Source organism: Rhinolophus sinicus, chromosome 11 (genome assembly GCF_057876585.1).
Source record: "Rhinolophus sinicus isolate RSI-liver-muscle chromosome 11, RSI-T2T, whole genome shotgun sequence".
NCBI classification, from domain to species: domain Eukaryota; kingdom Metazoa; phylum Chordata; class Mammalia; order Chiroptera; family Rhinolophidae; genus Rhinolophus; species Rhinolophus sinicus.
In genome coordinates this window covers 27,372,072-27,393,943 of record NC_142511.1, presented here as the reverse complement: position 1 = coordinate 27,393,943, position 21,872 = coordinate 27,372,072, and the positions used below count along the sequence as shown (strand labels likewise).

General features: G+C 70.1%; 6 pseudogenes; all 6 read right to left on the bottom strand.

Annotated features, from left to right (window-relative positions):
* Positions 1–3,322: 3,322 nt before the first annotated feature.
* Positions 3,323–3,442, bottom strand: LOC148756812 (5S ribosomal RNA; annotated as a pseudogene).
* A 4,650-nt stretch (positions 3,443–8,092) lies between these two features.
* LOC148756811 (5S ribosomal RNA) lies at positions 8,093–8,212 on the bottom strand (annotated as a pseudogene).
* A 1,417-nt stretch (positions 8,213–9,629) lies between these two features.
* LOC148756810 (5S ribosomal RNA) lies at positions 9,630–9,749 on the bottom strand (annotated as a pseudogene).
* A 4,700-nt stretch (positions 9,750–14,449) lies between these two features.
* Positions 14,450–14,569, bottom strand: LOC148756809 (5S ribosomal RNA; annotated as a pseudogene).
* A 1,233-nt stretch (positions 14,570–15,802) lies between these two features.
* LOC148756808 (5S ribosomal RNA) lies at positions 15,803–15,922 on the bottom strand (annotated as a pseudogene).
* Positions 15,923–20,624: 4,702 nt separating this feature from the next.
* LOC148756807 (5S ribosomal RNA) lies at positions 20,625–20,744 on the bottom strand (annotated as a pseudogene).
* Between the last annotated feature and the right edge of the window lie 1,128 nt (positions 20,745–21,872).

Genomic DNA, 21,872 nt, shown 5'->3' with positions numbered 1-21,872 from the left:
GAAAGAAACATAGTTTTCAAATTACCTGAAACAAAATTCAATGTTCAGATATTTGATGATGGTGAAATGTTAAATGTAGGTGAATATTAAAAATATATAGACTACAAATATATAGCCCCCGCTCAGGGCAACCGAGGGGGTCGCAGGGTCCTCTCAGTGTCCTCCAGCCCTAGGGACGTGCAACCCAGTCCCATGCCCTGGCCGGCCCCACCCACTGGCCCAAAGCCAGGGAGAGCCACCCCTGCCACCAGGGTACAGCAGCTCCAGTCTACAGCCACTCTTCGTCACAAGACTTTAGTTGTGGCCCTCACCCCTAGTCAGCGACCGGAGACCTGCCCGATCTCCGGTCCCTTCACTGGTTACACGTCACTTCTCCTGACCCCGGGAGGTGAGAGAGAGGATGAGAGAAGGCCAGAGACGGAGCAAGAGAGAGGCGGAGAGAGACAGACGGGGACTGTGGGGACAGACTTGCAGAGAGCACTTTCCAGGCTCTGGGCCTCGCATGGAGGGGTGCTGCGTGGGGACTGCAGGGTCAGCAGCTGTGACCGCTTGGCCATCAGCTGTTGCCAGTTGGCAAATGGCCACCGGAGGAGCTGCGGTGCCGAAGCTAGGAAGCGCGGATACTGGACGGCAAATTGCAGAGGGGCGCGGATTGCACTTGGCCGGCTTGGTGGGTCGGTAGGTTGGTGGGTCTGTTGGTTGGCAGAGAATCGGCCGGCAGGTTGGGGATCGGGCGGCTCCGGCTTGCCGTGTCTCCAAGCAAGCCCCCCGTGAGAAATCGTGCTATGAGCCCCCTATCCGTGGCTGCTTTGGTGTTCCTTCTTGGCCTCGCCATATCCTGCGTTCTTGTGCGGGCAGAGGGACTAGAGTCCCCGCAGGACAGGGACCGACAGACAGAACGGGAGGAGGAGTAAGAGGGAGCGAGATCGAAATATACACCTATATGTACCTGTATGTACCTAGACATACAGAGAGACATGGACAGAGACAGAGAAAGAGGGGGCTGGCACGCGGGGAGAGAGCTCCTGAGCTAGAGCCAGAGCCCCCCAGGCACGTCACGGAGCCAGAGAGACATGGGGTGGGGGAGGAGGGAGGGACGCACAAGCGGGCACACGGACTGGGACAGACGCACTGAGGCTGTTTTGAAGTGCCAGCTTCTAAACTGAAGTGTGGTCATGCCCGGGACTAGGCTCCACTAAGTAGGCAGTGCCTGGGCGTTGGCAGTCAACCTTGAAGCCCCCGGGCCGGGCCGGAGGGCCAGTGGGCTCTGAGCACAGCCCTGGGACCCCCCCGCAGGAGGAGAGTGGCAGCACACAGGCACCCTGGTTGTGAGGGTTGTGTGCCTGCACTTCCCCTTGTGGTGGTCTCTCCTGGAGTCCGAGGGCCTGCGGTGGGTTGAGGTGCTGCTCCCTCGGTCCCCTGGTTTACCCGGCTCTTTGTGCCCTATGTGTTGGGGCTACAGCGAACGGCGGAAAGGGAGGGCTGCTGGCCCTTGTGGGCGACGGAAGGGAGCACGTGGGGGTGTGGGGAGAGGTGCCTGCCGGCAGAGACACAGGCTCGGCTAACTGCTGCTGGCTGACGGCCTGCCTCAGTGAGGAGGACTAAGAAGAGGATGTGGGGGGGGAGCCCTGGCCGACGGCCTGCTGTGCGGCCGGGGCTGCCAGCTTGTCGTGCCGGGGGGCTGACGGGCCCCTGGCCAGGGGGACCTTTGGCTGGCTGGGCGGCTGCAGAGGGGCAAGGGGCGGCCGGGTTTTGGAGGGAGCCACGCCAGGGCGGCGGAGCAAAAGGAGAGGCAAGCAAAAGCCTACAGGTATTCCCAGGCGGTCTCCCATCCAAGTACTAACTGGGTCCGACCCTGCTTAGCTTCCGAGATTAGGCGCGTTCATGGTGGTATGGCCTTAGACGCTGGGACCCGGCTCCCGCGCCCCAAGAGCCTGCTCCCGGCCTGTCTCGTGAGCGCCCGCCATGCAGATGAGCCGCTCCGGTGGCGAGCATCGACCCGCGGGCCGGCTCTGCCAGCACCGCGTCCCCCCCCAGTCCGGCTCCCCGCCTCTTCCTAATGCCCCTGGCGTGGGCGGCGAGCTACTCCTGGCCGACAGCGAGGCCCCTTCGCGCCACCCGGGGCTCCATGGGACACTGCCACTTCCCTGATGGTGCCAGAAGTCGTGGAACTCTGGCATCCTGGGACTCCCCGCACCCAGACCGGCATACAACCCGCCCCCCTACCGCCACCAGGTTTACCCCCAACCGCAGCCCCAAGGCTGGTGGAGGCCTGCACCAGCAGGCAACCCTGGGCCTGGGAGTTGTGGGAGGACCCCGCGGCGGCGGCGGGGGCGGCTGCGGCGGCGGCGGCGGCGGAGGCGGAGGCAGGGGAGGGTGGCGAGGTAGGCGATGGCAACCGCGTGGATGGCGCCAGGGCGACGATGGCGGCGGCGACAATGGGGGCTTTGACGGTGGGCGCTGGGACACGGGGGCCGATGGCGGCGGCGGTGGCGGCGGGGGCTGGGGAGGGCGTGAGGGCGGTGCTGGCGGCGGAGGCCGGGAGAGCAGAGGCGAGAGACTGAGCGAGTATGGCATTGGTGGCGGCGGGGGCTGGGGCGGGGGCGGGGGAGATGGCGGTGCTGGAGGCGGGGAGAGCAGAGGAGGGAATTGAGGGAGTGCGGCAATGGCGGCAGCGGGGGCGGGGGAGGGCGTGAGGGCGGTGCTGGCGGCGGAGGCCGGGAGAGCAGAGGGGGGAGACTGAGGGAGTATGGCGATGGTGGCTGCGGGGGTCTGGGGCGGGGGCGGGGGAGATGGCGGTGCTGGAGGCGGGGAGAGCGGAGGAGGGAATTGAGGGAGTACGGATATGGCGGCGGCGGGGGCGGGGGTGGGGGAGAGGGCAGCACTGGTGGCGGAGATGGGGAGCGCGGTGCTGGCGGCCGAGGTGGGGAGAGCACAGGAGGGAGTTTGAGGGAGTTTGGCGGTGGCGGCGGCGGGGGCGGGGACAGGGGCGGGGGCGAGGGCAGCGCTGGCGGGGAGGGGGGGGTGTGGGGAGCCCGGTGGTGGCGGTGGCTTTGGCGCAGGCGGCGGTGGCGGCGACCGCACGTCGGCGAAGGATTCGCGATGACGGCCTGCGGGACCGAAGAGGACTGAGAGGAGGGTGTGGGGGGGGAGCCCTGGCCCACGGGCCTGGTGTGCGGCCGGGGCTGCCAGCTTGTAGTGCCGGGCGGCTGACCCTCTGCTGGTCAGGGGGACCTGCGGCTGGCTGGGAGGCTGCAGAGGGGCAAGGGGCGGCAGGGGTTCGGAGGGAGCCACGCCGGAGCGGCGATGCAAAAGGAGACGCTAGCAAAAGCCAACAGGTATTCCCAGGCGGTCTCCCATCCAAGTACTAACCAGGACAGACCCTGCTTCGCTTCCGAGATCAGACGAGATCTGCTGCGTTCAGGGTAGTATGGCCTTAGGCACTGGGACCCGGCTCCCGACACTCCAAGAGCCTGCTCCCGACTTGCCTCCTGAGCGCACGCGCCATGCTGCTGGGCCGCTCGGGTGGCGAGCATGTCTGCCCGAGTGCCTCCCGCCCGCTCCCCGCCTCCTCCGGTCGCCGCTGGTGTGGGCGACGGGCTACTCCTGGCCCGCAGCGAGGCCCCTTCGCGCCCCCCAGTGGCTCCACAGGCCTCTGTCACTTCCCTGACTGTGACATATGTCTGGGCGCCCTGGCATCCTGGGACTCCCCACGCCCGGAATGGCTTTTACCACGCCCCCCTACCCCAACCCCTCTCATCCCCCCCCCCCAGCCCCACAACCGCACACCCCCCTTGCTGCTGTGCTGTCCCCACCACTCAGGGCCACCGAGGGGGTCGCAGGGTCCTCTCAGTCCCCTCCACCCTAGGGACGTGCAACCCAGGCCCTGGCCCTGGCCGGCCCCACCCACTGGCCCAAAGCCAGGGAGAGCCACCCGCGACCAGGGGGCAGCACCTCCAGACTGCCGCCACCCTTCGTCACACAGCCTTCTGTCTGGGCCCTCGCCCCTCATCAGCGACCGGCGTCCCGCCCGATCACTGGTCACTTCACTGGCTACACATCACCTCTCCTGACCCAGGGTGTTGAGAGAGAGGATGAGAGAAGGCCAGAGACGGAGCAAGAGGTAGGCGGAGAGAGACAGACGGGGACTGTGGGGACAGACTTGCAGAGAGCACTTTCCAGGCTCTGGGCCTCGCGTGGAGGGGTGCTGCGTGGGGGCTGCACGGACATCAGCTGTTACCGCTTGGCCATCAGCTGTTGCCAGTTGGCCATTGGCCACTGGCAGAGCTGCGGTGGCCAAGCTAGGAAGCGCGGATGGTGGACTGCAAATTGCAGAGGGGCGCGGACTGCAGTGGGCCGGCTTGGTGGGTCTGTTGGTTGGCAGAGAATCGGCCGGCAGGTTGGGGATCGGGCGGCTCCGGCTTGCCGTGTCTCCAAGCCAGCCGCCCGTGAGACATGGTGCTATGAGCCCCCTATCCGTGGCTCTGTTGGTGTTCCTTCTTGGCCTCGCCAAATCCTGGGTTCTTGTGCGGGCAGAGGGACTAGAGTCCCCGCAGGACAGGGACCGACAGACAGAACGGGGGGACAGGGGGACCGGGGGACGGGAGGACCGGGGGACAGGGGACCGGGAGACGGGTGTAAGGGGGGGGACAGGGAGAACGGTGGGACTGTAGGAACCCGGGGCGGGGGTACCGGGGGACGGGGTACCAGGAGATGGGGGAAGGGTGGCAGGGGGACAGGGAGACCGTTGGAACTGGGAGAACCGGGGGACGGGGGTCTGGGAGACGGGGGCATGTGGGACGGGGGGAAGGGGTGACCGGAAGATGGGGGGACGGGAGTACGAGTGGGCCGGGGGGACGGGGGGACTGGGGCATGGGGGGACAACGGGACCGGGGGACCGGGGGGACAGGGGGACTGGGTAATGGGAGACAGTGGGACCAGGGGACGGGGGGACCGGGAGATGGGGGGACACGGTAACAGGGGAAAGGGAGACCGGGGAATTGGGGGACAGGGAGACTGGGGGACTGGGGGATTGGGGGAATGAGAGGACGGTGGGACTGGCGGACGGTAGGACGGAGGGAACAGGAGACCGGTGGATGGAGGGACAGGAGTACGAGGGTACTGGGGGACGACGGACATGGGGAGGGGGGGACCGGGAAACGGGGGAACGGGGGACCGTGAGACGGGGGGACCGGGAGATGGGGGACCTGGGGCCGGGGGGACGGGGTGACGGGGGGACCGGGAGACAGAGGGACAGAGGGACTGGAGGGTCGGGGGGACCGGGGGACGGGGGGACCGGGGCAACGGAGACGGGGAGGACCGGGGGAACGGTGGATGGGGGGACCAGGGGACCCGCGGACCGGGGGACCGGAGGTTGGGGGGACCGGGGGATAGGGGACCGGGCGACGGGGTGACCAGGGGCATGAATGGACTGGGGGGACGGGGGTACCAGTGGACCGGGAGATGGGGGGACCGGGGGACCGGGGACCGGGGGACGGGGGGACCGGGGGACCGGGGGTTGGGGGACTGGGGGATGAGGGGACCGGGAGATCGGGTACCGGGGAACGGGGCGACTAGGAGACAGGGGACCGCGAGACGGGGGACCGGGGACGGGGTGACCGGGAGATGGGACACCGGGAGACGGGAGACTGTGGGACGGGAGGACCGGAAGACGGGGCGAACGGAGAACTGGGGGATCGGTAGACGGGGGCCAGGGCGATGGGGGAACCGGGGGACTGGGGGACCGGGGGACCAGGGACCGGGGGTTGGGGGTCCAGGGGATGAGGGGACCGGGAGACGGGGGACCTGGGGACCGGGCGACCGGGAGACGGGAGACCGGGAGACGGGGGGATGGGTGTGCGGCCGGACCGGGAGACAGAGGGACAGGGAGATGGGGGGACCGGGGGACCGGGGGAAGGGGGTAACACTGGACGGAGGACCGGGGGACCGGAAGACCGGGCGACCGGGAGACAGGGGACCGGGAGACTGGGGACCGGGAGACGGGGCGACCGGGGAACGGGGGGACCGGTAGAAGGGCGCCTGGGCGCCGGGGGAACCGGGGGACCGGGGGACCAGGAGACGGGGGACCGGGGAACGGGAGACCGGGGGTATGGGGGGACGGGGGGACCAGGCGAAGGAGGGACGGGGGGATGGGGAGACGTTGGGACTGGGGGACCGGGGGACAGGTGGACCGCGAGACGGAGGACCGGGAGACGGGGGAACGGGGGTCGGGGGACCCGGGGAGGGGGGGACCGGGAGACGAGGGAATGGGGGACGGGTGGACCAGGGGCGTGGGGGGGACTGGGGGGACGGGGGCACCGGGGGACGGGTGGACTGGGAGAGGGTGGATGGGGGTACGGGGGAACAGGGGGATCAGGGGACGGGGGGAACAGGGGACGGGGGGGGACCGGAATAGGGGGGATGGTGGAACGTGGGGACGGGGGACCCGGGAGACGGGGGACAGGAAGACGGGGAACCGGGGGAACGGAGACAGGGGTGACGGGGAGACGGGGGTACCGGGGGACGGGGGTACTGCGTGGGGCTGCACTGACATCAGCTGTTACCGCTTGGCCTTCAGCTGTTGCCAGTTGGCCATTGGACACCGGCAGAGCTGCGGTGGCCAAGCTAGGAAGCGCGGATGGTGGACTGCAAATTGCAGAGGGGCGCGGACTGCAGTGGGCCGGCTTGGTGGGTCTGTTGGTTGGCAGAGAATCGGCCAGCAGGTGGGGGATCGGGCGGCTCCGGCTTGCCGTGTCTCCAAGCCAGCCGCCCGTGAGACATGGTGCTATGAGCCCCCTATCCGTGGCTCTGTGGGTGTTCCTTCTTGGCCTCGCCAAATCCTGCGTTCTTGTGCGGGCAGAGGGACTAGAGTCCCCGCAGGACAGGGACAGACAGACAGAACGGGAGGAGGAGTAAGAGGGAGCGAGATGGAAATATACACGTATATGTACATGTATGTGTCTAGACATACAGAGAGACATGGACAGAGACAGAGAAAGAGGGGGCTGGCACGCGGGGAGAGAGCTCCTGAGCCAGAGCCAGAACCCAACAGGCACGTCACAGAGCCAGACAGACATGGGGTGGGGGAGGGTGGGAGGGACGCACATTCGGGCACACGGACTGGGACAGACGCACTGAGGCTGTGTTGAAGTGGTGGCTTCTCCACCGGAGTGTGGTCGTGCCCGGGGCTGGGCTCCGCCAAGGAGGCATTGCCCTGGCGTTGGCAGTCACCATTGAAGCCCCCGGAGCGGGCCGCCAGGGTCTCCGGAGGGCCAGTGGGCTCTGAGCCCTGCCCAGGGACCCGCCCGCGGGAGGAGAGTGGCAGCCCCCAGGCACCCTGGTTGTGAGGATTGTGTGCCTGCGTGCCTGCTCTTCCCTTGTGGCGGTCTCCCCTGGAGTCGATGGCGCGTGGTGTGTTGGGGTGCTGCTCCCGCCGTCCCCTGGTTTGTCCCGGCTCTTTGTGCCCTTTGTGTCGGGGACACCGTGGCCGGCGGGAAGGGAGGGCTCCTGGCTCTTGTGGGAGACGGGAGGGGACGCGCGGGGGTGTGGGGAGAGGTGCCTGCCCGCGGAGACAGAAGACTCCGGTGGGGCGGGGCGGGTGGGCGTCCCGTTTGCCCGAGGACACGCCGATCCTGTGTCTCGGGGCCCAGGGGCAGGCGCAGGGATGGGCGTCCCCTGGGCTCGGGCCGAGGTGCAAAGGACCGGCACGTCCTGGGATGGAGAGAGCCTGGTGGAAGCCTGCGCCGGCAGGCAGCCCTGGGCTTGGGCGTTGGGGGTTGCGGCGGCGGCAGGGTCGGGGAGCGAGAGGGAGCCCTGCGATGGCGGTGGCGGCGGCGGCGACCTAGACGGGGCTGACTGCTGCAGGCTGACGGCCTGCCTCGGCGAAGAGCACTAAGAAGAGGGAGAGGGGGGGAGCCCTGGCCGACAGGCCTGGTGTGCGGCCGGGGATGCGAGCTTGTAGTGCTGGGCGGCTGTCCCTCCTCTGGCCAGGGGGACCTTCGGCTGGCTGGGCGGCTGCAGGGGTTGCAGAGGGGCAAGGGGCGGCAGGGATTCGGAGGGAGGCACGCCGGGGCGGCGGCGCAAAAGGAGAGGCGAGCAAAAGCCTACAGGTATTCCCAGGAGGTCTCCCATGCAAGTACTAACCAGGGCCCTCCCTGCTTAGCTCCCGAGATCAGAGGAGATCGGGCGCGTTCAGGGTGGTATGGCCGTAGACGCTGGGACCCGGCTCCCGCGCCCCAAGAGCCTGCTCCCGGCCTGTCTCGTGAGCGCCCGCCATGCAGATGAGCCGCTCCGGTGGCGAGCATCGACCCGCGGGCCGGCTCTGCCAGCACCGCGTCCCCCCCCAGTCCGGCTCCCCGCCTCTTCCTAATGCCCCTGGCGTGGGCGGCGGGCTACTCCTGGCCGACAGCGAGGCCCCTTCGCGCCACCCGGGGCTCCATGGGACACTGCCACTTCCCTGATGGTGCCAGAAGTCGTGGAACTCTGGCATCCTGGGACTCCCCGCACCCAGACCGGCATACAACCCGCCCCCCTACCGCCACCAGGTTTACCCCCAACCGCAGCCCCAAGGCTGGTGGAGGCCTGCACCAGCAGGCAACCCTGGGCCTGGGAGTTGTGGGAGGATCCCGCGGCGGCGGCGGGGGCGGCTGCGGCGGCGGCGGCGGCGGCGGCGGCGGAGGCAGGGGAGGGTGGCGAGGTAGGCGATGGCAACCGCGTGGATGGCGCCAGGGCGACGATGGCGGCGGCGACAATGGGGGCTTTGACGGTGGGCGCTGGGACACGGGGGCCGATGGCGGCGGCGGTGGCGGCGGGGGCTGGGGAGGGCGTGAGGGCGGTGCTGGCGGCGGAGGCCGGGAGAGCAGAGGCGGGAGACTGAGCGAGTATGGCATTGGTGGCGGCGGGGGCTGGGGCGGGGGCGGGGAAGATGGCGGTGCTGGAGGCGGGGAGAGCAGAGGAGGGAATTGAGGGAGTGCGGCAATGGCGGCAGCGGGGGCTGGGGAGGGCGTGAGGGCGGTGCTGGCGGCGGAGGCCGGGAGAGCAGAGGCGGGAGACTGAGGGAGTATGGCGATGGTGGCTGCGGGGGTCTGGGGCGGGGGCGGGGGAGATGGCGGTGCTGGAGGCGGGGAGAGCGGAGGAGGGAATTGAGGGAGTACGGATATGGCGGCGGCGGGGGCGGGGGTGGGGGAGAGGGCAGCACTGGTGGCGGAGATGGGGAGCGCGGTGCTGGCGGCCGAGGTGGGGAGAGCACAGGAGGGAGTTTGAGGGAGTTTGGCGGTGGCGGCGGCGGGGGCGGGGACAGGGGCGGGGGCGAGGGCAGCGCTGGCGGGGGGGGGGGGGGGGGGGGGTGGGGGTGTGGGGGGGGGGGGAGCCCGGTGGTGGCGGTGGCTTTGGCGCAGGCGGCGGTGGCGGCGACCGCGAGTCGGCGAAGGATTCGCGATGACGGCCTGCGGGACCGAAGAGGACTGAGAGGAGGGTGTGTGGGGGGAGCCCTGGCCCACGGGCCTGGTGTGCGGCCGGGGCTGCCAGCTTGTAGTGCCGGGCGGCTGACCCTCTGCTGGTCAGGGGGACCTGCGGCTGGCTGGGAGGCTGCAGAGGGAGCCACGCCGGAGCGGCGATGCAAAAGGAGACGCTAGCAAAAGCCAACAGGTATTCCCAGGCGGTCTCCCATCCAAGTACTAACCAGGACAGACCCTGCTTCGCTTCCGAGATCAGACGAGATCTGCTGCGTTCAGGGTGGTATGGCCTTAGGCACTGGGACCCGGCTCCCGGCACTCCAAGAGCCTGCTCCCGACTTGCCTCCTGAGCGCACGTGCCATGCTGCTGGGCCGCTCGGGTGGCGAGCATGTCTGCCCGAGTGCCTCCCGCCCGCTCCCCGCCTCCTCCGGTCGCCGCTGGTGTGGGCGACGAGCTACTCCTGGCCCGCAGTGAGGCCCCTTCGCGCCCCCCAGTGGCTCCACAGGCCTCTGTCACTTCCCTGACTGTGACATATGTCTGGGCACCCTGGCATCCTGGGACTCCCCACGCCCGGAATGGCTTTTACCACGCCCCCTACCCCAACCCCTCTCATCCCCCCCCCCAGCCCCACAACCGCACACCCCCCTTGCTGCTGTGCTGTCCCCACCACTCAGGGCCACCGAGGGGGTCGCAGGGTCCTCTCAGTCCCCTCCACCCTAGGGACGTGCAACCCAGGCCCTGGCCCTGGCCGGCCCCACCCACTGGCCCAAAGCCAGGGAGAGCCACCCGCGACCAGGGGGCAGCACCTCCAGACTGCCGCCACCCTTCGTCACACAGCCTTCTGTCTGGGCCCTCGCCCCTCATCAGCGACCGGCGTCCCGCCCGATCACTGGTCACTTCACTGGCTACACATCACCTCTCCTGACCCAGGGTGTTGAGAGAGAGGATGAGAGAAGGCCAGAGACGGAGCAAGAGGTAGGCGGAGAGAGACAGACGGGGACTGTGGGGACAGACTTGCAGAGAGCACTTTCCAGGCTCTGGGCCTCGCGTGGAGGGGTGCTGCGTGGGGGCTGCACGGACATCAGCTGTTACCGCTTGGCCATCAGCTGTTGCCAGTTGGCCATTGGCCACTGGCAGAGCTGCGGTGGCCAAGGTAGGAAGCGCGGATGGTGGACTGCAAATTGCAGAGGGGCGCGGACTGCAGTGGGCCGGCTTGGTGGGTCTGTTGGTTGGCAGAGAATCGTCCGGCAGGTTGGGGATCGGGCGGCTCCGGCTTGCCGTGTCTCCAAGCCAGCCGCCCGTGAGACATGGTGCTATGTGCCCCCTATCCGTGGCTCTGTTGGTGTTCCTTCTTGGCCTCGCCAAATCCTGGGTTCTTGTGCGGGCAGAGGGACTAGAGTCCCCGCAGGACAGGGACCGACAGACAGAACGGGGGGGACAGGGGGACCGGGGGATGGGAGGACCGGGGGACAGGGGACCGGGAGACGGGTGTAAGGGGGGGGACAGGGAGAACGGTGGGACTGTAGGAACCCGGGGCGGGGGTACCGGGGGACGGGGTACCAGGAGATGGGGGAAGGGTGGCAGGGGGACAGGGAGACCGTTGGAACTGGGAGAACCGGGGGACGGGGGGTCTGGGAGACGGGGGCATGTGGGACGGGGGGAAGGGGTGACCGGAAGATGGGGGGACGGGAGTACGAGAGGGCCGGGGGGACGGGGGGAATGGGGGATGGGGGGACAAGGGGACCGGGGGACCGGGGGGACAGGGGGACTGGGTACTGGGAGACAGTGGGACCAGGGGACGGGGGGACCGGGAGATGGGGGGACACGGTACCAGGGGAAAGGGAGACCGGGGAATTGGGGGACAGGGAGACTGGGGGACTGGGGGATTGGGGGAATGAGAGGACGGTGGGACTGGCGGACGGTGGGACGGAGGGACCAGGAGACCGGTGGATGGAGGGACAGGAGTACGAGGGTACTGGGGGACGAGGGACATGGGGAGGGGGGGACCGGGAAACGGGGGAACGGGGGACCGTGAGACGGGGGGACCGGGAGATGGGGGACCTGGGGCCGGGGGGACGGGGTGACGGGGGGACCGGGAGACAGAGGGACAGGGGGACTGGAGGGTCGGGGGAACCGGGGGACGGGGGGACCGGGGGACGGGGGGACCGGGGCAACGGAGACGGGGGGGACCGGGGGAACGGCGGATGGGGGGACCAGGGGACCCGCGGACCGGGGGACCGGAGGTTGGGGGGACCGGGGGATAGGGGACCGGGCGACGGGGTGACCAGGGGCATGAATGGACTGGGGGGACGGGGGTACCAGTGGACCGGGAGATGGGGGGACGGGGGACCGGGGACCGGGGGACGGGGGGACCGGGGGACAGGGGTTGGGGGACTGGGGGATGAGGGGACCGGGAGATCGGGTACCGGGGAAGGGGGCGACTAGGAGACGGGGGACCGCGAGACGGGGGACCGGGGACGGGGTGACCGGGAGATGGGACACCGGGAGACGGGAGACTGTGGGACGGGAGGACCGGAAGACGGGGCGAACGGAGAACTGGGGGATCGGTAGACGGGGGCCAGGGCGATGGGGGAACCGGGGGACTGGGGGACCGGGGGACCAGGGACCGGGGGTTGGGGGTCCAGGGGATGAGGGGACCGGGAGACGGGGGACCTGGGGACCGGGCGACCGGGAGACGGGGGACCGGGAGACGGGGGGATGGGTGTGCGGCCGGACCGGGAGACAGAGGGACAGGGAGATGGGGGGACCGGGGGACCGGGGGAAGGGGGTAACACTGGACGGAGGACCGGGGGACCGGAAGACCGGGCGACCGGGAGACAGGGGACCGGGAGACTGGGGACCGGGAGACGGGGCGACCGGGGAACGGGGGGACCGGTAGAAGGGCGCCTGGGCGCCGGGGGAACCGGGGGACCGGGGGACCAGGAGACGGGGGACCGGGGAACGGGAGACCGGGGGTATGGGGGGACGGGGGGACCAGGCGAAGGAGGGACGGGGGGACGGGGAGACGTTGGGACTGGGGGACCGGGGGACAGGTGGACCGCGAGACGGAGGACCGGGAGACGGGGGAACGGGGTTCGGGGGACCCGGGGAGGGGGGGACCGGGAGACGAGGGAATGGGGGACGGGTGGACCAGGGGCGTGGGGGGACTGGGGGGACGGGGGAGCGGGGGACAGGGGATGGGGCACTGGGGGGACGGGGGCACCGGGGGACGGGTGGACTGGGAGAGGGTGGATGGGGGTACGGGGGAACAGGGGGATCAGGGGACGGGGGGAACAGGGGACGGGGGGGACCGGAATAGGGGGGATGGTGGAACGTGGGGACGGGGGACCCGGGAGACGGGGGACAGGAAGACGGGGAACCGGGGGAACGGAGACAGGGGTGACGGGGAGACGGGGGTACCGGGGGACGGGGGTACTGCGTGGGGCTGCACTGACATCAGCTGTTACCGCTTGGCCTTCAGCTGTTGCCAGTTGGCCATTGGACACCGGCAGAGCTGCGGTGGCCAAGCTAGGAAGCGCGGATGGTGGACTGCAAATTGCAGAGGGGCGCGGACTGCAGTGGGCCGGCTTGGTGGGTCTGTTGGTTGGCAGAGAATCGGCCAGCAGGTGGGGGATCGGGCGGCTCCGGCTTGCCGTGTCTCCAAGCCAGCCGCCCGTGAGACATGGTGCTATGAGCCCCCTATCCGTGGCTCTGTGGGTGTTCCTTCTTGGCCTCGCCAAATCCTGCGTTCTTGTGCGGGCAGAGGGACTAGAGTCCCCGCAGGACAGGGACAGACAGACAGAACGGGAGGAGGAGTAAGAGGGAGCGAGATGGAAATATACACGTATATGTACATGTATGTGTCTAGACATACAGAGAGACATGGACAGAGACAGAGAAAGAGGGGGCTGGCACGCGGGGAGAGAGCTCCTGAGCCAGAGCCAGAACCCAACAGGCACGTCACAGAGCCAGACAGACATGGGGTGGGGGAGGGTGGGAGGGACGCACATTCGGGCACACGGACTGGGACAGACGCACTGAGGCTGTGTTGAAGTGGTGGCTTCTCCACCGGAGTGTGGTCGTGCCCGGGGCTGGGCTCCGCCAAGGAGGCATTGCCCTGGCGTTGGCAGTCACCATTGAAGCCCCCGGGGCGGGCCGCCAGGGTCTCCGGAGGGCCAGTGGGCTCTGAGCCCCGCCCAGGGACCCGCCCGCGGGAGGAGAGTGGCAGCCCCCAGGCACCCTGGTTGTGAGGATTGTGTGCCTGCGTGCCTGCTCTTCCCTTGTGGCGGTCTCCCCTGGAGTCGATGGCGCGTGGTGTGTTGGGGTGCTGCTCCCGCCGTCCCCTGGTTTGTCCCGGCTCTTTGTGCCCTTTGTGTCGGGGACACCGTGGCCGGCGGGAAGGGAGGGCTCCTGGCTCTTGTGGGAGACGGGAGGGGACGCGCGGGGGTGTGGGGAGAGGTGCCTGCCCGCGGAGACAGAAGACTCCGGTGGGGCGGGGCGGGTGGGCGTCCCGTTTGCCCGAGGACACGCCGATCCTGTGTCTCGGGGCCCAGGGGCAGGCGCAGGGATGGGCGTCCCCTGGGCTCGGGCCGAGGTGCAAAGGACCGGCACGTCCTGGGATGGAGAGAGCCTGGTGGAAGCCTGCGCCGGCAGGCAGCCCTGGGCTTGGGCGTTGGGGGTTGCGGCGGCGGCAGGGTCGGGGAGCGAGAGGGAGCCCTGCGATGGCGGTGGCGGCGGCGGCGACCTAGACGGGGCTGACTGCTGCAGGCTGACGGCCTGCCTCGGCGAAGAGCACTAAGAAGAGGGAGAGGGGGGGAGCCCTGGCCGACAGGCCTGGTGTGCGGCCGGGGATGCGAGCTTGTAGTGCTGGGCGGCTGTCCCTCCTCTGGCCAGGGGGACCTTCGGCTGGCTGGGCGGCTGCAGGGGTTGCAGAGGGGCAAGGGGCGGCAGGGATTCGGAGGGAGGCACGCCGGGGCGGCGGCGCAAAAGGAGAGGCGAGCAAAAGCCTACAGGTATTCCCAGGAGGTCTCCCATGCAAGTACTAACCAGGCCCCTCCCTGCTTAGCTCCCGAGCTCAGAGGAGATCGGGCGCGTTCAGGGTGGTATGGCCGTAGACGCTGGGACCCGGCTCCCGCGCCCCAAGAGCCTGCTCCCGGCCTGTCTCGTGAGCGCCCGCCATGCAGATGAGCCGCTCCGGTGGCGAGCATCGACCCGCGGGCCGGCTCTGCCAGCACCGCGTCCCCCCCCAGTCCGGCTCCCCGCCTCTTCCTAATGCCCCTGGCGTGGGCGGCGGGCTACTCCTGGCCGACAGCGAGGCCCCTTCGCGCCACCCGGGGCTCCATGGGACACTGCCACTTCCCTGATGGTGCCAGAAGTCGTGGAACTCTGGCATCCTGGGACTCCCCGCACCCAGACCGGCATACAACCCGCCCCCCTACCGCCACCAGGTTTACCCCCAACCGCAGCCCCAAGGCTGGTGGAGGCCTGCACCAGCAGGCAACCCTGGGCCTGGGAGTTGTGGGAGGATCCCGCGGCGGCGGCGGGGGCGGCTGCGGCGGCGGCGGCGGCGGCGGCGGCGGAGGCAGGGGAGGGTGGCGAGGTAGGCGATGGCAACCGCGTGGATGGCGCCAGGGCGACGATGGCGGCGGCGACAATGGGGGCTTTGACGGTGGGCGCTGGGACACGGGGGCCGATGGCGGCGGCGGTGGCGGCGGGGGCTGGGGAGGGCGTGAGGGCGGTGCTGGCGGCGGAGGCCGGGAGAGCAGAGGCGGGAGACTGAGGGAGTATGGCGATGGTGGCTGCGGGGGTCTGGGGCGGGGGCGGGGGAGATGGCGGTGCTGGAGGCGGGGAGAGCGGAGGAGGGAATTGAGGGAGTACGGATATGGCGGCGGCGGGGGCGGGGGTGGGGGAGAGGGCAGCACTGGTGGCGGAGATGGGGAGCGCGGTGCTGGCGGCCGAGGTGGGGAGAGCACAGGAGGGAGTTTGAGGGAGTTTGGCGGTGGCGGCGGCGGGGGCGGGGACAGGGGCGGGGGCGAGGGCAGCGCTGGCGGGGGGGGGGGGGGGGGTGGGGGTGTGGGGGGGGGGGAGCCCGGTGGTGGCGGTGGCTTTGGCGCAGGCGGCGGTGGCGGCGACCGCGAGTCGGCGAAGGATTCGCGATGACGGCCTGCGGGACCGAAGAGGACTGAGAGGAGGGTGTGTGGGGGGAGCCCTGGCCCACGGGCCTGGTGTGCGGCCGGGGCTGCCAGCTTGTAGTGCCGGGCGGCTGACCCTCTGCTGGTCAGGGGGACCTGCGGCTGGCTGGGAGGCTGCAGAGGGAGCCACGCCGGAGCGGCGATGCAAAAGGAGACGCTAGCAAAAGCCAACAGGTATTCCCAGGCGGTCTCCCATCCAAGTACTAACCAGGACAGACCCTGCTTCGCTTCCGAGATCAGACGAGATCTGCTGCGTTCAGGGTGGTATGGCCTTAGGCACTGGGACCCGGCTCCCGGCACTCCAAGAGCCTGCTCCCGACTTGCCTCCTGAGCGCACGTGCCATGCTGCTGGGCCGCTCGGGTGGCGAGCATGTCTGCCCGAGTGCCTCCCGCCCGCTCCCCGCCTCCTCCGGTCGCCGCTGGTGTGGGCGACGAGCTACTCCTGGCCCGCAGTGAGGCCCCTTCGCGCCCCCCAGTGGCTCCACAGGCCTCTGTCACTTCCCTGACTGTGACATATGTCTGGGCACCCTGGCATCCTGGGACTCCCCACGCCCGGAATGGCTTTTACCACGCCCCCTACCCCAACCCCTCTCATCCCCCCCCCCAGCCCCACAACCGCACACCCCCCTTGCTGCTGTGCTGTCCCCACCACTCAGGGCCACCGAGGGGGTCGCAGGGTCCTCTCAGTCCCCTCCACCCTAGGGACGTGCAACCCAGGCCCTGGCCCTGGCCGGCCCCACCCACTGGCCCAAAGCCAGGGAGAGCCACCCGCGACCAGGGGGCAGCACCTCCAGACTGCCGCCACCCTTCGTCACACAGCCTTCTGTCTGGGCCCTCGCCCCTCATCAGCGACCGGCGTCCCGCCCGATCACTGGTCACTTCACTGGCTACACATCACCTCTCCTGACCCAGGGTGTTGAGAGAGAGGATGAGAGAAGGCCAGAGACGGAGCAAGAGGTAGGCGGAGAGAGACAGACGGGGACTGTGGGGACAGACTTGCAGAGAGCACTTTCCAGGCTCTGGGCCTCGCGTGGAGGGGTGCTGCGTGGGGGCTGCACGGACATCAGCTGTTACCGCTTGGCCATCAGCTGTTGCCAGTTGGCCATTGGCCACTGGCAGAGCTGCGGTGGCCAAGGTAGGAAGCGCGGATGGTGGACTGCAAATTGCAGAGGGGCGCGGACTGCAGTGGGCCGGCTTGGTGGGTCTGTTGGTTGGCAGAGAATCGTCCGGCAGGTTGGGGATCGGGCGGCTCCGGCTTGCCGTGTCTCCAAGCCAGCCGCCCGTGAGACATGGTGCTATGAGCCCCCTATCCGTGGCTCTGTTGGTGTTCCTTCTTGGCCTCGCCAAATCCTGGGTTCTTGTGCGGGCAGAGGGACTAGAGTCCCCGCAGGACAGGGACCGACAGACAGAACGGGGGGGACAGGGGGACCGGGGGATGGGAGGACCGGGGGACAGGGGACCGGGAGACGGGTGTAAGGGGGGGGACAGGGAGAACGGTGGGACTGTAGGAACCCGGGGCGGGGGTACCGGGGGACGGGGTACCAGGAGATGGGGGAAGGGTGGCAGGGGGACAGGGAGACCGTTGGAACTGGGAGAACCGGGGGACGGGGGGTCTGGGAGACGGGGGCATGTGGGACGGGGGGAAGGGGTGACCGGAAGATGGGGGGACGGGAGTACGAGAGGGCCGGGGGGACGGGGGGACTGGGGGATGGGGGGACAAGGGGACCGGGGGACCGGGGGGACAGGGGGACTGGGTACTGGGAGACAGTGGGACCAGGGGACGGGGGGACCGGGAGATGGGGGGACACGGTACCAGGGGAAAGGGAGACCGGGGAATTGGGGGACAGGGAGACTGGGGGACTGGGGGATTGGGGGAATGAGAGGACGGTGGGACTGGCGGACGGTGGGACGGAGGGACCAGGAGACCGGTGGATGGAGGGACAGGAGTACGAGGGTACTGGGGGACGAGGGACATGGGGAGGGGGGGACCGGGAAACGGGGGAACGGGGGACCGTGAGACGGGGGGACCGGGAGATGGGGGACCTGGGGCCGGGGGGACGGGGTGACGGGTGGACCGGGAGACAGAGGGACAGGGGGACTGGAGGGTCGGGGGGACCGGGGTACGGGGGGACCGGGGGACGGGGGGACCGGGGCAACGGAGACGGGGGGGACCGGGGGAACGGCGGATGGGGGGACCAGGGGACCCGCGGACCGGGGGACCGGAGGTTGGGGGGACCGGGGGATAGGGGACCGGGCGACGGGGTGACCAGGGGCATGAATGGACTGGGGGGACGGGGGTACCAGTGGACCGGGAGATGGGGGGACCGGGGGACCGGGGACCGGGGGACGGGGGGACCGGGGGACCGGGGGTTGGGGGACTGGGGGATGAGGGGACCGGGAGATCGGGTACCGGGGAACCGGGCGACTAGGAGACGGGGGACCGCGAGACGGGGGACCGGGGACGGGGTGACCGGGAGATGGGACACCGGGAGACGGGAGACTGTGGGACGGGAGGACCGGAAGACGGGGCGAACGGAGAACTGGGGGATCGGTAGACGGGGGCCAGGGCGATGTGGGAACCGGGGGACTGGGGGACCGGGGGACCAGGGACCGGGGGTTGGGGGTCCAGGGGATGAGGGGACCGGGAGACGGGGGACCTGGGGACCGGGCGACCGGGAGACGGGGGACCGGGAGACGGGGGGATGGGTGTGCGGCCGGACCGGGAGACAGAGGGACAGGGAGATGGGGGGACCGGGGGACCGGGGGAAGGGGGTAACACTGGACGGAGGACCGGGGGACCGGAAGACCGGGCGACCGGGAGACAGGGGACCGGGAGACTGGGGACCGGGAGACGGGGCGACCGGGGAACGGGGGGACCGGTAGAAGGGCGCCTGGGCGCCGGGGGAACCGGGGGACCGGGGGACCAGGAGACGGGGGACCGGGGAACGGGAGACCGGGGGTATGGGGGGACGGGGGGACCAGGCGAAGGAGGGACGGGGGGACGGGGAGACGTTGGGACTGGGGGACCGGGGGACAGGTGGACCGCGAGACGGAGGACCGGGAGACGGGGGAACGGGGTTCGGGGGACCCGGGGAGGGGGGGACCGGGAGACGAGGGAATGGGGGACGGGTGGACCAGGGGCGTGGGGGGACTGGGGGGACGGGGGAGCGGGGGACAGGGGATGGGGCACTGGGGGGACGGGGGCACCGGGGGACGGGTGGACTGGGAGAGGGTGGATGGGGGTACGGGGGAACAGGGGGATCAGGGGACGGGGGGAACAGGGGACGGGGGGGACCGGAATAGGGGGGATGGTGGAACGTGGGGACGGGGGACCCGGGAGACGGGGGACAGGAAGACGGGGAACCGGGGGAACGGAGACAGGGGTGACGGGGAGACGGGGGTACCGGGGGACGGGGGTACTGCGTGGGGCTGCACTGACATCAGCTGTTACCGCTTGGCCTTCAGCTGTTGCCAGTTGGCCATTGGACACCGGCAGAGCTGCGGTGGCCAAGCTAGGAAGCGCGGATGGTGGACTGCAAATTGCAGAGGGGCGCGGACTGCAGTGGGCCGGCTTGGTGGGTCTGTTGGTTGGCAGAGAATCGGCCAGCAGGTGGGGGATCGGGCGGCTCCGGCTTGCCGTGTCTCCAAGCCAGCCGCCCGTGAGACATGGTGCTATGAGCCCCCTATCCGTGGCTCTGTGGGTGTTCCTTCTTGGCCTCGCCAAATCCTGCGTTCTTGTGCGGGCAGAGGGACTAGAGTCCCCGCAGGACAGGGACAGACAGACAGAACGGGAGGAGGAGTAAGAGGGAGCGAGATGGAAATATACACGTATATGTACATGTATGTGTCTAGACATACAGAGAGACATGGACAGAGACAGAGAAAGAGGGGGCTGGCACGCGGGGAGAGAGCTCCTGAGCCAGAGCCAGAACCCAACAGGCACGTCACAGAGCCAGACAGACATGGGGTGGGGGAGGGTGGGAGGGACGCACATTCGGGCACACGGACTGGGACAGACGCACTGAGGCTGTGTTGAAGTGGTGGCTTCTCCACCGGAGTGTGGTCGTGCCCGGGGCTGGGCTCCGCCAAGGAGGCATTGCCCTGGCGTTGGCAGTCACCATTGAAGCCCCCGGGGCGGGCCGCCAGGGTCTCCGGAGGGCCAGTGGGCTCTGAGCCCCGCCCAGGGACCCGCCCGCGGGAGGAGAGTGGCAGCCCCCAGGCACCCTGGTTGTGAGGATTGTGTGCCTGCGTGCCTGCTCTTCCCTTGTGGCGGTCTCCCCTGGAGTCGATGGCGCGTGGTGTGTTGGGGTGCTGCTCCCGCCGTCCCCTGGTTTGTCCCGGCTCTTTGTGCCCTTTGTGTCGGGGACACCGTGGCCGGCGGGAAGGGAGGGCTCCTGGCTCTTGTGGGAGACGGGAGGGGACGCGCGGGGGTGTGGGGAGAGGTGCCTGCCCGCGGAGACAGAAGACTCCGGTGGGGCGGGGCGGGTGGGCGTCCCGTTTGCCCGAGGACACGCCGATCCTGTGTCTCGGGGCCCAGGGGCAGGCGCAGGGATGGGCGTCCCCTGGGCTCGGGCCGAGGTGCAAAGGACCGGCACGTCCTGGGATGGAGAGAGCCTGGTGGAAGCCTGCGCCGGCAGGCAGCCCTGGGCTTGGGCGTTGGGGGTTGCGGCGGCGGCAGGGTCGGGGAGCGAGAGGGAGCCCTGCGATGGCGGTGGCGGCGGCGGCGACCTAGACGGGGCTGACTGCTGCAGGCTGACGGCCTGCCTCGGCGAAGAGCACTAAGAAGAGGGAGAGGGGGGGAGCCCTGGCCGACAGGCCTGGTGTGCGGCCGGGGATGCGAGCTTGTAGTGCTGGGCGGCTGTCCCTCCTCTGGCCAGGGGGACCTTCGGCTGGCTGGGCGGCTGCAGGGGTTGCAGAGGGGCAAGGGGCGGCAGGGATTCGGAGGGAGGCACGCCGGGGCGGCGGCGCAAAAGGAGAGGCGAGCAAAAGCCTACAGGTATTCCCAGGAGGTCTCCCATGCAAGTACTAACCAGGCCCCTCCCTGCTTAGCTCCCGAGCTCAGAGGAGATCGGGCGCGTTCAGGGTGGTATGGCCGTAGACGCTGGGACCCGGCTCCCGCGCCCCAAGAGCCTGCTCCCGGCCTGTCTCGTGAGCGCCCGCCATGCAGATGAGCCGCTCCGGTGGCGAGCATCGACCCGCGGGCCGGCTCTGCCAGCACCGCGTCCCCCCCCAGTCCGGCTCCCCGCCTCTTCCTAATGCCCCTGGCGTGGGCGGCGGGCTACTCCTGGCCGACAGCGAGGCCCCTTCGCGCCACCCGGGGCTCCATGGGACACTGCCACTTCCCTGATGGTGCCAGAAGTCGTGGAACTCTGGCATCCTGGGACTCCCCGCACCCAGACCGGCATACAACCCGCCCCCCTACCGCCACCAGGTTTACCCCCAACCGCAGCCCCAAGGCTGGTGGAGGCCTGCACCAGCAGGCAACCCTGGGCCTGGGAGTTGTGGGAGGATCCCGCGGCGGCGGCGGGGGCGGCTGCGGCGGCGGCGGCGGCGGCGGAGGCAGGGGAGGGTGGCGAGGTAGGCGATGGCAACCGCGTGGATGGCGCCAGGGCGACGATGGCGGCGGCGACAATGGGGGCTTTGACGGTGGGCGCTGGGACACGGGGGCCGATGGCGGCGGCGGTGGCGGCGGGGGCTGGGGAGGGCGTGAGGGCGGTGCTGGCGGCGGAGGCCGGGAGAGCAGAGGCGGGAGACTGAGCGAGTATGGCATTGGTGGCGGCGGGGGCTGGGGCGGGGGCGGGGAAGATGGCGGTGCTGGAGGCGGGGAGAGCAGAGGAGGGAATTGAGGGAGTGCGGCAATGGCGGCAGCGGGGGCTGGGGAGGGCGTGAGGGCGGTGCTGGCGGCGGAGGCCGGGAGAGCAGAGGCGGGAGACTGAGGGAGTATGGCGATGGTGGCTGCGGGGGTCTGGGGCGGGGGCGGGGGAGATGGCGGTGCTGGAGGCGGGGAGAGCGGAGGAGGGAATTGAGGGAGTACGGATATGGCGGCGGCGGGGGCGGGGGTGGGGGAGAGGGCAGCACTGGTGGCGGAGATGGGGAGCGCGGTGCTGGCGGCCGAGGTGGGGAGAGCACAGGAGGGAGTTTGAGGGAGTTTGGCGGTGGCGGCGGCGGGGGCGGGGACAGGGGCGGGGGCGAGGGCAGCGCTGGCGGGGGGGGGGGGGGGTGGGGGTG